Below are 14,163 nucleotides of genomic sequence, written 5' to 3'. Positions count from 1 at the left end.
TCACTTTGAGTGATGCGTATTGCTATTTTTATTAATTGTATGAAAGCATGCAAAATAAGTGAGGACAACAGGGCACTGCTGGTACGTGCCCCGTCCTTCTGTTACTTTATTTTTTATGTCTCGGCCTGACATGAGTAGTGCATGGCTCGTATACGACAACTGTGACATCATACTCACGCAGCTGCGATGGCCGAGTGGTTAAGGCGTTGGACTTGAAATCCAATGGGGTTTCCCTGCGTAAGTTCGAATTCTGCTTGCAGCGTCATGAGATTTTGCATGAACACCATTTGGTTTAGTTAACTAAATGTTTACTTCTTGTTACGCAATCCTCATCAAGTCACAGAGTTAAACGGCAAAAACTCAAACTAGATGTAAACATTGAGACAATTTCCACACCCAGGAAGTGTTTTAGAGAGCAGGTGCCTCGGAAGGGTTCGTAGTCTGGACCTGTCCAGCATGATCTAGACAAGTCATGAAAAGAGTAATTATTTTTTTATGAAGCGTGTCTTGTTTAGGCTTTTGGACTCTTTCTTAGTACACTTAAGGGCCCGTTACCACCGCCGTAATATAGGGAAAAGAGGGTAGAAATGCGCAATGATTGATTACCACTCATCTGTGCCTTTTCACTCACTTTGAGTGATGCATGTTGCTATTTTTATTAATTGTATGAAAGCATGCAAAATAAGTGAGGACAACAGGGCACTGCTGGTACGTGCCCCGTCCTTCTGTTACTTTATTTTTTGGTCTCGGCCTGACATGAGCAGAGTATGGCTCGTATACGACAACAGTGACATCATACTCATGCAGCTGCGATGGCCGAGTGGTTAAGGCGTTGGACTCGAAATCCAATGGGGTTTCCCTGCGCAGGTTCGAATCCTGCTTGCAGCGTAGTGTGATTTTGCATGAACACCATTTGGTTTAGTTAAGGAAATGTTCACTTCTTGTTCACAATCCTCTTCAAGTTACAGAGTTAAATGGAAAAAACTCAAACTAGATGTAAACATTGAGACAATTTCCACACCCAGGAAGTGTTTTAGAGAGCTGGTGGCTCAGAAGGGTTTGTAGTCTGGACCTGTCCTGCCTGATCTAGACAAGTCATGAAAAGAGTACTTTTTTTTTATGATGCATGTCTTGTTTTGGCTTTTGGACTCTTTCTTAGTACACTTAAGGGCCTGTTACCACCGCCGTAATATAGGGAAAAGTGGGTAGAAACATGCAGTGATTGATTACCACTCATCTGTGCCCTTTCACTCACTTTGAGTGATGCATGTTGCTATTTTTATTAATTGTATGAAAGCATGCAAAATAATGAAGGACAACAGGGCACTGCTGGTACGTGCCCCGTCCTTCCGTTACTTTATTTTTTTGGTCTCCGCCTGACATGAGCAGAGCATGGCTCGTATACGACAACAGTGACATCATACTCATATAGCTGCGATGGCCGAGTGGTTAAGGCGTTGGACTCGAAATCCAATGGGGTTTCCCTGCGCAGTTTCGAATCCTGCTTGCAGCGTAGTGTGATTTTGCATGAACACCATTTGGTTTAGTTAAGGAAATGATCACTTCTCGTTACGCAATCCTCATCAAGTCACAGAGTTAAATGGCAAAAACTCAAACTAGAAGTAAACATTGAGACAATTTCCACACCCAGGAAGTGTTTTAGAGAGCTGGTGGCTCAGAAGGGTTTGTAGTCTGGACCTGTCCTGCCTGATCTAGACAAGTCATGAAAAGAGTACTTTTTTTTATGATGCATGTCTTGTTTAGGCTTTTGGACTCTTTCTTAGTACACTTAAGGGCCTGTTACCACCGCCGTAATATAGGGAAAAGTGGGTAGAAACATGCAGTGATTGATTACCACTCATCTGTGCCCTTTCACTCACTTTGAGTGATGCATGTTGCTATTTTTATTAATTGTATGAAAGCATGCAAAATAATGAAGGACAACAGGGCACTGCTGGTACGTGCCCCGTCCTTCCGTTACTTTATTTTTTTGGTCTCCGCCTGACATGAGCAGAGCATGGCTCGTATACGACAACAGTGACATCATACTCAAATAGCTGCGATGGCCGAGTGGTTAAGGTGTTGGACTCGAAATCCAATGGGGTTTCCCTGCGCAGGTTCGAATCCTGCTTGCAGCGTAGTGTGATTTTGCATGAACACCATTTGGTTTAGTTAAGGAAATGATCACTTCTCGTTACGCAATCCTCATCAAGTCACAGAGTTAAATGGCAAAAACTCAAACTAGATGTAAACATTGAAACAATTTCCACACCTAGGAAGTGTTTTAGAGAGCAGGTGGCTCGGAAGGGTTTGTAGTCTGGACCTATCCTGCCTGATCTAGACAAGTTACGAAATGAGTAATTTTTTTTATGAAGCGTGTCTTGTTTAGGCTTTTGGACTCTTTCTGAGTACACTTAAGGGCCCGTTGCCACCGCCGTAATATATGGAAACGAGGGTATAAATGTGCAGTGATTGATTACCGCTCATCTGTGCCCTGTCACTCATTTTGAGTGATGCATATTGCTATTTTTATTAATTGTATGAAAGTATGCGAAATAAGTGAGGACAACAGGGCACTGCTGGTATGTGCCCCGTCCTTCCGTTACTTTATTTTTTAGGTCTCGACCTGACATGAGTAGCGCATGGCTCGTATACGACAACAGTGACATCATACTCACGCAGCTGCGATGGCCGAGTGGTTAAGGCGTTGGACTTGAAATCCAATGAGGTTTCCCTGCATAGGTTTGAATCCTGCTTGCAGCGGCATGAGATTTTGCATGAACACCATTTGGTTTAGTTAAGTAAATGTTCACTTCTCATTACGCAATCCTCATCAAGTCACAGAGTTAAACTGCAAAAACTCAAACTAGATGTAAACATTGAGACAATTTCCACACTCAGGAAGTGTTTTAGAGAGCAGGTGGCTCGGAAGGGTTCGTAGTCTGGACCTGTCCTGCCTGATCTAGACAAGTCATGAAAAGAGTACTTTTTTTTATGAAGCGTGTCTTGTTTAAGCTTTTGGACTCTTTCTGAGTACACTTAAGGGCCCGTTGCCACCGCCGTAATATAGGGAAACGAGGATAGAAATCTGCAGTGATTGATTACCGCTCATCGGTGCCCTGTCACTCACTTTGAGTGATGCGTATTGCTATTTTTATTAATTGTCTGAAAGCATGCAAAATAAGTGAGGACAACAGGGCACTGCTGGTACGTGCCCCGTCCTTCTGTTACTTTATTTTTTATGTCTCGGCCTGACGTGAGTAGTGCATGGCTCGTATACGACAACTGTGACATCATACTCATGCAGCTGCGACGGCCGAGTGGTTAAGGCGTTGGACTTGAAATCCAATGGGGTTTCCCCGCGTAGGTTCGAATCCTGCTTGCAGCGTCATGAGATTTTGCATGAACACCATTTGGTTTAGTTAAGTAAATGTTTACTTCTTGTTACGCAATTCTCATCAAGTCACAGAGTTAAACGGCAAAAATTCAAACTAGATGTAAACATTGAGACAATTTCCACACCCAGGAAGTGTTTTAGAGCGCAGGTGCCTCGGAAGGGTTCGTAGTCTGGACCTGTCCTGCATGATCTAGACAAGTCATGAAAAGAGTAATTATTTTTTTATGAAGCGTGTCTTGTTTAGGCTTTTGGACTCTTTCTTAGTACACTTAAGGGCCCGTTACCACCGCCGTAATATAGGGAAAAGAGGGTAGAAATGCGCAATGATTGATTACCACTCATCTGTGCCCTTTCACTCACTTTGAGTGATGCATGTTGCTATTTTTATTAATTGTATGAAAGCATGCAAAATAAGCGAGGACAACAGGGCACTGCTGGTACGTGCCCCGTCCTTCTGTTACTTTATTTTTTGGTCTCGGCCTGACATGAGCAGAGTATGGCTCGTATACGACAACAGTGACATCATACTCATGCAGCTGCGATGGCCGAGTGGTTAAGGCGTTGGACTCGAAATCCAATGGGGTTTCCCTGCGCAGGTTCGAATCCTGCTTGCAGCGTAGTATGATTTTGCATGAACACCATTTGGTTTAGTTAAGGAAATGTTCACTTCTCGTTACGCAATCCTCATCAAGTCACAGAGTTAAATGGCAAAAACTCAAACTAGATGTAAACATTAAAACAATTTCCACACCTAGGAAGTGTTTTAGAGAGCAGGTGGCTCGGAAGGGTTTCTAGTCTGGACCTATCCTGCCTGATCTAGACAAGTTACGAAATGAGTAATTTTTTTTATGAAGCGTGTCTTGTTTAGGCTTTTGGACTCTTTCTGAGTACACTTAAGGGCCCGTTGCCACCGCCGTAATATATATAAACGAGGGTAGAAATGTGCAGTGATTGATTACCGCTCATCGGTGCCCTGTCACTCACTTTGAGTGATACGTATTGCTATTTTTATTAATTGTATGAAAGCATGCAAAATAAGTGAGGACAACAGGGCACTGCTGGTACGTGCCCCGTTCTTCTGTTACTTTATTTTTTATGTCTCGGCCTGACGTGAGTAGTGCATGGCTCGTATACGACAACTGTGACATCATACTTACGCAGCTGCGATGGCCGAGTGGTTAAGGCGTTGGACTTGAAATCCAATGGGGTTTCCCCGCGTAGGTTCGAATCCTGCTTGCAGCATCATGAGATTTTGCATGAACACCATTTGGTTTAGTTTAGTAAATGTTTACTTCTTGTTACGCAATCCTCATCAAGTCACAGAGTTAAACGGCAAAAACTCAAACTAGATGTAAACATTGTGAGAAGTTGGCCTGATATGTAGTGTTTCCAATTCTGGAACCACTTGGTATCAGTCCAAACAAACCCCAAAGATGTCAGGTTGTAAGTCAACCTTGTAGACAAGCTATCCTAGTGGTAGCATGGACTAAGCAGCCTTAAAGGCTTAACTTAAGAGGTCGTGTTAAGCGAGCTGTTTTACCACATACAATCCTGTAATCAAATGAAAGGACACCACACAAGTATATATTATAAAAATATATGTATTTATTTCTAAATTACTCCCCAGTACTCTTTATGAGGAAAGGGGCACAAGCGTTTAAATCAAAAGCACTGTTACACATATAAAGTTGCACAATTATGGATGAGGGCGGGTGGCCACTCAGACCATATACTAAAAAAGTGGTATAAGTAACACTTATCGAACAATGGTTAGGCCTAGGGCCTAGAGATTCGCTGGGAGCAGTCAGGACTAGCAATGATGAAGTCGGGAGTAGCCCACAGGAGATGGGTGCAGCACGGAAAGTGCGGCGCGCACCAATGCACTGTCAATGGTGCGTAAAAGTCAGTTAAAGTGAATTAAAAGATACTTCCGCTGAACCTAGGAACACAAAACTTTAGACACAGACCCTAGAGGTGTGTACCAGTGTAAGGACACCGGCGTTGCAAAGTTACCTCACCCACAGGCCGTGGGTGCACATGGTCGAAGTGGCGTCGGGTTCTGTCACGCAGGTTCTTGGTGCTTGAAGCTGTTGCAGCTGCAGGCGCTGTGAAGCGGAAGTGTCCGGTGCGATCCAAGGGTGGATCGAAGTAGAAAAGTACCTGAAAGCAGAGGGGACAGAGTCTGGGTCACTCAGCAGTGACCAGGGTGGAACCAGGACGGAACCAGGCAATGTCGGGCGCAATCAGGCGGTTGTCGATAGGCTTCTCTCCGCTGTCACGTGGGCTCTGGGGCATCTGCGACGTCCAGGAGCAGGTCACGATCTGTCCCACGTAGGCTCTCGCCGTCAGCACCGTCGGCTTCAAGATTGCAGCAAACAGCACTTGGCAAAAGCAATCCACGCGGAACCGGGAGATTGCTTATCACTCAAACCAGGAGGGTCAGAGTGGGTGCTCCTTTTCACAGGAGCTGGTGCAGATCTGGAGCAACCAGAAAAGCGAGTCGTATTTCAAGTTTCGTCGGCACAGGGGCCACAAGCCAGCTGGCAAGTGACCGGGCCAACGCGTCGAGCGCACACAAGCAGAAGGGCCCCACGCAGCACTCGTCGAGTGTAGAGGGGTGAGCTTTGGTGCAAGTGGAGCTCGGGGCTGGGGCTTCTCAAACCCCGGTGCACAGCTTCGAGGATCACTCGTGGGCTGCACGGTCAGCGTCTTGTGGCCTTTTCAAGATGGCGTGCCCCACGCTTCCGGTCGCCTCCACGGGTCTCAGCTCTGCAGGGACTGTGGATCGGGCAGGTAGAAGGCAGGCAAGCTTGATCTCGTCGATCTCTGTCGCTCGAGTTCCGGCGGGAACTGCAACAAAGCAAGGGTCGAGGGCTGGATGGTGCCTGTTTGCACAGGGTGGTCACTCCTTGACCACAAGGGAGATTCTTCAGTCTTCTCACGTCGTGTAGAAAGTCGAAGGGTCCAGATTTCGTTTCTTATGTTTCTTCAGGATGATCTGAAGTCCGTTGGGACTGCTCCCCCTCTTATTCGAATCTAGGGGGTTGGACATCCTGCTAGGTCCCCTCCTATGGGTGGGACCCAGGAAGGGGGTGGTTACACCCCTCTCCTTTGATCCTGGCCGCGCTGGGACAGGGGCTGGGAGGCCCCAGAACCGGTTTGGCCGGATCCTGCAAGGGGCAGCCTTGTGCTCCCCAGGCAGTGTCTGGTTTCTTTGAAACCTCCCTACTCCAATCCACTATCTCCTGTCTGGGGTGGTTTGACACCGCCCTGTGACAGGAAACTCTTTGTCCAGGCCTCCTCTGCCGGGTTTCGGTCAGCAGCAGGAGGCCAGACCCGTGTCTGTGGCAGGGGCATCCATTTTGTGGATCTGAGGCTCATTTTAAATCAACCGCGTTTCAGTAAAGTAACATGTCTTCTCCCTCTAGAAGGGTGGAATGCTACCCCCGTCGCCAGAACTGGCGAGGGGGTAGTATTCCAATTCGTATGACACCTTACACGACATGTTTTGATAAAGCCAAACCAAAGTTGCTATATAACCGCGAGGATTATAAGGCGCTTAAGAGTATATGGTATGGCATTATCCCGGATCAGCTTAGGGAGTTGTTCCCGACAGCTGCAGACAGGCTCAGCTCATGCCAGAGCACCATCTCACATAAAACCACGCACTCTGCCTCCAGGATTGATGAGGCCTTCCATAGGAGTGGCTTACAGGCTATATATGTGTCCAGATATAGGTTTAGATATAGGTATACTATATCTAAGCAAGGGGTGATTACACCCACTTGCCCCAGCTGAGTGATCAGCCAGTTGTGTCAATTTAAGAACCAGCCAGGGGTGGCAAAAGCTATGCTTCAGCCCCTGGTAGGCCTTGGTGGCACCTATGCCCTGAGCACCTATAGTGCATGGTACAGGGGCTGACAAGGAGTCCATTTCCAATTGTGGTATGTACCTATAGCACATGTATTACAAATTTAGAGAGAGAACAGCAGGCTGGGGGTCTGATTAGCAGGCCCACAGCCTCAGTAAGTCGAAAACCAGTGAAGCAAAAAGCAAAAATTGGGGTGACCATAGGATAGCAGACCCTACTCTCCTACATAACCCCCCCCAAACGCAGGGACATTAAACTTAACCTTGACCAGATAAGTCTTCATGTTCTAAGTGGAAGTACCTGGAGAGACCATCTGCATTACCATGGTCAGTCCCTGGGCGGTGCTCCACTGTAAAGTCCATCCCCTGTAGGGAAATGGACCACCTGAGCAGTTTGGGATTTTCACCCTTCATCTGATTTAGCCACAAGAGGGGCTTATGGTCTGTCTGAATTAGGAAGTGAGTACCAATCAAGTATGGCCTCAACTTCTTCAGGGCCCAAACCACAGCAAAGGCCTCCCTCTCAATAGCTGACCAACGTTTCTCCCTGGGGGTCAGCCTTCTGCTAATAAAAGCAATGGGCTGGTCTTGACCATCTTGATTAAGTTGTGAAAGCACAGCTCCCACCCCCAACTCAGAAGCATCTGTCTGTACAATGAACTGTTTGGAGTAGTCAGGACTCTTCAGGATAGGTGCAGAGCACATGGCCTTCTTCAGGTCATCAAATGCCTTTTGACAGCTAACTGTCCACTGAACCTTTTTGGGCATCTTCTTGGATGTCAAGTCATTCAATGGTGTCACAATGGACCCATAGTTCTTTACAAATTTTCTGTAATACCCAGTCAGGCCCAAGAAGGCTCTGACTTGTGTCTGGGTAGTTGGAGGAGCCCAGTCCTGTATGGTCTGGATCTTGCTCTCCAGTGGTTGAACTTGACCCCCACCTACTAGGTGGCCCAAGTACACAACCTTGCTCTGCCCTATCTGGCACTTAGTAGCCTTGATAGTCAGGCCTGCCTTTTGCAGGGCCTCCAGAACCTTCTTCAGGTGGATCAGGTGATCCTCCCAGGTGGAGCTAAAGACAGCAATATCATCTAGATATGCTGCACAGAAGTCATCCAGCCCAGCAAGGACTTGATTCACCAACCTTTGGAAGGTGGCAGGTGCATTCTTCAAACCAAAGGGCATTACCACAAACTGATAATGTCCACTAGGGGTAGAGAATGCTGTCTTGGCTTTTGACTCTTCAGCTAGTCTGATTTGCCAGTATTCAATATACAAAAAAGCAGACCAGGTCTCAGAACAATGTGTGGCTCTACCAGTCGCCGTGGTCACACGTAGTGTGTATGCAAGTGAAAATTGTTGTCCGTGTAGATTCATTGAGAACACATTATAACAACAATTGAACATGGACTAAAGCGATTCCCATCAGACCACCCTTCTTGGTGGATTTTGCGTCATGTGGGGATCGCTGAACATTCCATCCGACCATGTAGTGCCGGTGTGGGAATGAAGTAACAATGATGTAGTCATAATAAACATCCCAGTAGGGTGTTGGTGAAAGAGTGCAGTGCTACTGGCGCAGTGCAGAGCGGTCGACATGTTTCAGCCGTAGGGGACAGTGCCCCGGCTTTCTTCAGGACCTTGTAACATAAAATGGCTACTGCACCTACATCGAAGTGAAAAAAATTTGTACTACAAACACAATATATAAATTATTGTCTACCAGGAACTCCAATACTTATGTGTCCACTGGAGGGAGATCAATGTGTTTTCTTCCCAGCTTTGTGTGGGTGAAGACCTCACCTCACCCGGCGACCGCTCGGGAGAATGAGGCCCCGCTCTCTCCGTCGGTACCTCGCGTCTTGTTGCGAGCGGAAGTAGAGGACCTCCCTCCAGTGGACACATAAGTATTGGAGTTATGTTACAAGGTCCTGAAGAAAGCCGGGGCACTGTCCCCTACGGCTGAAACATGTCGACCGCTCTGCACTGCGCCAGTAGGCAGTCTTACTACTTGGCGCTCTCTTAACTTCTGGCACATGGACTTTTGTTTAAACCTTGTTCTGAGTCTGTGTAGCCATTTTTATTAATCACCATCACTGTAGCACTGCACTCTTTCACCAACACCCTACTGGGATGTTTATTATGACTACATCATTGTTACTTCATTCCCACACCGGCACTACATGGTCGGATGGAATGTTCAGCGATCCCCACATGACGCAAAATCCACCAAGAAGGGTGGTCTGATGGGAATCGCTTTAGTCCATGTTCAATTGTTGTTATAATGTGTTCTCAATGAATCTACACGGACAACAATTTTCACTTGCATACACACTACGTGTGACCACGGCGACTGGTAGAGCCACACATTGTTCTGAGACCTGGTCTGCTTTTTTGTATATTGAATATTGGCATAAGGGGTATGAGCAGACAGGTCGTTAAAGATTCCCCTCGACCCTCCACATACCTGTTTTGTTTTTTACTGATTTGCCAGTAGCCAGCTGTCAAATCAAATGTGCTCAGAAACTTGGCAGAAGCCAATTTATCAATGAGCTCATCTGCTCTTGGAATGGGATGAGCATCTGTCCTAGTGACAGCATTGAGACCTCTGTAGTCCACACAAAACCTCATTTCTCTCTTCCCATCTTTGGTATGAGGTTTTGGCACAAGGACCACTGGGCTAGCCCATGGGCTCTCTGATGGCTCAATCACTCCAAGCTCCAACATCTTTTGCACCTCAGCCTTTATACAATCCCTGACATGGTCAGGTTGCCTGTAGATCTTATTCTTCACAGGCAGATTGTCACCAGTGTCCACCTCATGGGTGCACCAGTTAGTCTGACTGGGTGTGAGTGAAAACAAATGTCTGTGGGCCTGCAACACCTGTCTGCAGTCCACCTGTTGCTGCTCAGTGAGGCTGCCTGCCAAGGCTACTCCATCAACTGAACCATCATCAGGGTTCTGGGAAAGCAGGTCTGGGAGAGGGTCACTCTCTTCCTCCTGTTCCCCATCTGTGGCCATGAGGAGACTCATGTCCTCCCTGTCAACAAATGCTTTCAAACGATTGACATGGAGCACCCTGTGGGGGCTCCTAGGGGTACCAAAGTCAACCAAGTAGGTGACTTCTCCCTTCTTTTCAATGATAGGGTAGGGTCCAGTCCATTTGTCCTGGAGAGCTGCTGGCCCCACTGGGTCCAACACCCACACCTTCTGTCCTGGCTGGAACTCAACCATAACAGCCTTTTGGTCATGCCAGGCTTTCTGTAATTCCTGACTTGCCTAAAGGTTTTTGGATGCTCTCTCCATGTATTCAGCCATCCTGGAGCGGAGACCAAGTACATAGTCCACAATGTCTAGTTTAGGCTTTTTGAGAGGTAACTCCCATCCTTCCTTCACCAAACTCAATGGACCTCTTACAGGGTGGCCAAACAAAAGTTCAAAAGGGCTGTAGCCAACCCCTTTCTGTGGGACCTCTCTGTAAGCAAAGAGCAAGCAGGGTAAAAGGATGTCCCATTTCCGCCTGAGCTTCTCTGGTAACCCTTTTATCATTCCCTTTAGGGTCTTGTTGAACCTTTCCACAAGCCCATTGCACTGTGGATGGTAGGGTGTGGTAAACTTATAGTTTACTCCACACTCTTTCCACATTGCTTTTAAGTATCCAGACATAAAGTTAGTACCTCTGTCTGAAAGAACCTCCTTTGGAAAGCCCACTCTTGAGAAAACTGCAATGAGAGCTTTTGCCACCACAGGAGCTGTGGTGGTCCTCAGGGGAATTGCTTCTGGGTACCTGGTGGCATGATCCACTACCACCAGTATAAATCTGTGCCCAGATGCTGTTTGAGGATCCATGGGACCCACAATGTCTATTCCAACTCTTTCAAAGGGTACCCCCACCACAGATAGTGGTATCAGGGGGGCCTTTGTTGTGCCACCTGACTTACCACTGGCTTGGCAAGTGACACAGGAGCGACAAAACTCCTTGACATTTTCTGACATGTGAGGCCAGTGAAAGTGTGGAACAAGCCTGTCCCAAGTCTTATTCTGGCCTAAGTGTCCTGCAAGGGGAATATCATGGGCCAAGGTAAGAAGGAAGCCCCTAAACTTCAAAGGTATAACCAACCTCCTGGTTGTGCCAGGCTTGGGGTCTCTAGCCTCTGAATAAAGGAGTCCTTCATCCCAATACACCTTATGGGTACCTTGAGCATTCCCTGCAGCCTCAGCAGCAGCTTGCTGTCTGAGGGGTTCAAGTGAAGGGCAATCTAATTGGGCCTGCCCCAGGTCTGCCCTTGAGGGTCCCCCTGTCCCCAGAAACTCAACCTGATCAGGTTCAAGCTCCTCTGAGACAGTCTCCTCTTGGACTGCAGAATCAGTTTCCTGTGAAACTTGATCCTCAACCTGGGGCAAGTGGGAAGGCACAGCCTTAACCCTCTTGCTCCTCCTCTTGGCTTGTGGTTGGTCTATTGTTTCAAGATCCACCACTGGTTCAGGAAGGCACTTCTTAGCCTGAGACCTTGTCACTGCAAGGACATGAGCTGAAATCCCTAGAATTTCTGCATGAGTCCTGTACTCCACTTCTGACCAAACTGAGCTTTCAAGATCATTGCCTAACAGACAGTCTACTGGGAGGTCTGCACTCACAACAACTTTCTTTAGGCCATCTACCCCTCCCCAGGAGAAGTTCACAACAGCCACACTATGGGAAGTAGTGGAGTTGCTTGCATTGGTCACTAGGAAACTTTCACCTAGTACAATCTGTCCAGGGTCCACAAAGCCAGGTGACACCATTGTGACACTGGCACAAGTGTCCCTGTAGGCCTGAGCCAGTTTCTCATTGATTAAGGGAGTCTGCCTATATTTGCCCAGGTTACTGGGGCTTACTGCAGTGGGCAAAGATAAGTCCACATCATATAGGAGAACTGCCTGTGTGGGGACTCTGACTAGGCCAGATTCCACCTCAGTACCCAGGGTCAACCCTACTAAACCCTTTGGCTGTGTACCACCACTGTTAACTGTACTAGGGGGTGCAGGTGCTTTAGGAGCTGCAGTGGTGGGGACTGGATTTTTCTTAGTGCATTCACTGCCCCAGTGTGAAACTGATTTGCAGGTATTACACCAAGGTTTCTTTGGGCCATCATTCTTCTTTTTCTTGTTTCCATTTTGGGAACCCCCCTCCTTATTACTAGTTTGGGGGCCTGAAGACTTCTGGTCCTTTTCTTTATCTTTCTGATTCCCACCCTTCTGGTCTGTTTTCTTCTGGTCACCTTGGTTCTGGTTTTTCTGCTTAATCCTTGTTCTGACCCATTTGTCTGCCTTCTTTCCCAATTCTTGGGGAGAGGTCAAATCAGAGTCAACAAGGTATTGATGCAACAGCTGGTTCTGACAGTTATTAAGGATCTGTTCTCTCATCATAAGATTGTACAATCCTGTATAGTCTGAAACTTTACTTCCCTGCAGCCAACCCTCCAGAGCCTTAGTGGCACAATCTACAAAATCAGTCCAGTCCTGAGTCTGTGCTTTTTGGGTGTCTCTGAACAACAACCTGTATTGCTCAGTGGTTAGGCCAAACCCTTCAATAAGAGCACTCTTCAGAACAGAGTAGTTTTTGGCATCCTCAGGTCTAACAGTGAGGAGCCTGTCCCTCCCTTTCTCAGAAAAGGAGTACCATAAAATTGCTGCCCACTGATCCTCAGGGACCTGCTGTACCATGCAGGCCCTCTCAAGAGCAGTCATCCATTTGTGGATATCATCCCCTTCCTTGTAGGGGGGCACAATTTTTGTCAGGTTTCTATTGTCATAGGCCCTGTCTTTTTCTTTAGGAACTTTGATGCCATCAGTGGCATCTAAGCCACTTAATTTCTGTTCCCTAGCCAAGGTAAGTTTAGCTTGAGCTAAGGTAAGTTTAGCTTGAGCCAGAGCTACCTCCTCCCTCTCTATCTGGAGTTGGACAGCCCTCATTCTGGCCCTATGCTCTTTTCTCTGGGAGGGAGTCATCCCTCTCTGAGATTCTCTTGAGGCACTAGAAAGGTGAGAGTCCCTTGATAGAGATCTCTCCCTTCTGTTACCTGGGAGAATTTGGTTATGAGATCTGGAGTGGTGCTGGCCCTCTCCATTCCCATGTAGGTCCAAGTTGGCCTGGTTAAGCCTGGCAACCTGTACCTGGTTTCCCTCCTGATCCTGATCTTCAGGCTCTTCTACATCAGAGCCTTCCTCTTCCTCTTCCTCCTCCTCTTCTTCTTCTGGAAGATTCTCATTCTCAGGGGAGTTTATCCCTTCACCTGAATCTAAGGGAGCCTGACTCACCTTATCTAGATCATCCTTTTCTAGGAGAGCTATTAGGGAAGGAATGGTAGGGCCTCTGCCCTTTTTTAGCCCCCTGGCTGTGCACAAGGCACCCAGGTCTTTGTGGCTAAGGTTGTCATATCTGGATGTTGTCCCTATAGGATCAACTTCTACAGGAGCAGAGCCTGAGGCTCTACCTGTATCAGACATGACTGCTAGTGAGGTGTAAGTGGTGCACTTACCTACACTAAGTGGTTTCCTACTGTACCTTGCTAGTGAGTTGTAGTCAGGGTGTGCTAATCCCTTTAATCTACAACTACTAAGTTCAGTAGAACTTAATATGCTAAGCTTTTGATGTATATGTACCTAGAGGTACTTGATGTGATCTTTCAATTTGATAAAGATTGCAATGGTAAAACAACAGCAAGCTCAAATCCGCACCGCTGCACACCAATGTGAGAAGTTGGCCTGATATGTAGTGTTTCCAATTCTGGAACCACTTGGTATCAGTCCAAACAAACCCCAAAGATGTCAGGTTGTAAGTCAACCTTGTAGACAAGCTATCCTAGTGGTAGCATGGACTAAGCAGCCTTAAAGGCTTAACTTAAGAGGTCGTG

General features: G+C 47.1%; 6 non-coding genes across 6 annotated transcripts; all 6 read left to right on the top strand.

The window, feature by feature from the left end:
- The first annotated feature begins 806 nt into the window (after window positions 1–806).
- TRNAS-CGA (transfer RNA serine (anticodon CGA)) lies at window positions 807–888 on the top strand. The gene has a single exon. It is a non-coding gene; the product is annotated as a tRNA-Ser (tRNA).
- Window positions 889–1,431: 543 nt separating this feature from the next.
- TRNAS-CGA (transfer RNA serine (anticodon CGA)) lies at window positions 1,432–1,513 on the top strand. Its single transcript has one exon. It is a non-coding gene; the product is annotated as a tRNA-Ser (tRNA).
- A 543-nt stretch (window positions 1,514–2,056) lies between these two features.
- TRNAS-CGA (transfer RNA serine (anticodon CGA)) lies at window positions 2,057–2,138 on the top strand. The gene has a single exon. It is a non-coding gene; the product is annotated as a tRNA-Ser (tRNA).
- Window positions 2,139–3,306: 1,168 nt separating this feature from the next.
- TRNAS-UGA (transfer RNA serine (anticodon UGA)) lies at window positions 3,307–3,388 on the top strand. Its single transcript has one exon. It is a non-coding gene; the product is annotated as a tRNA-Ser (tRNA).
- A 544-nt stretch (window positions 3,389–3,932) lies between these two features.
- Window positions 3,933–4,014, top strand: TRNAS-CGA (transfer RNA serine (anticodon CGA)). The gene has a single exon. It is a non-coding gene; the product is annotated as a tRNA-Ser (tRNA).
- A 543-nt stretch (window positions 4,015–4,557) lies between these two features.
- On the top strand, window positions 4,558–4,639 carry TRNAS-UGA (transfer RNA serine (anticodon UGA)). The gene has a single exon. It is a non-coding gene; the product is annotated as a tRNA-Ser (tRNA).
- The last annotated feature ends 9,524 nt before the right edge of the window (window positions 4,640–14,163 follow it).

This window comes from Lissotriton vulgaris, chromosome 11, assembly GCF_964263255.1.
Source record: "Lissotriton vulgaris chromosome 11, aLisVul1.2, whole genome shotgun sequence".
Classification (NCBI taxonomy): domain Eukaryota; kingdom Metazoa; phylum Chordata; class Amphibia; order Caudata; family Salamandridae; genus Lissotriton; species Lissotriton vulgaris.
The sequence above is the reverse complement of the archived record's forward strand: the minus strand, read 5'-3'. Positions and strand labels throughout refer to the sequence as shown.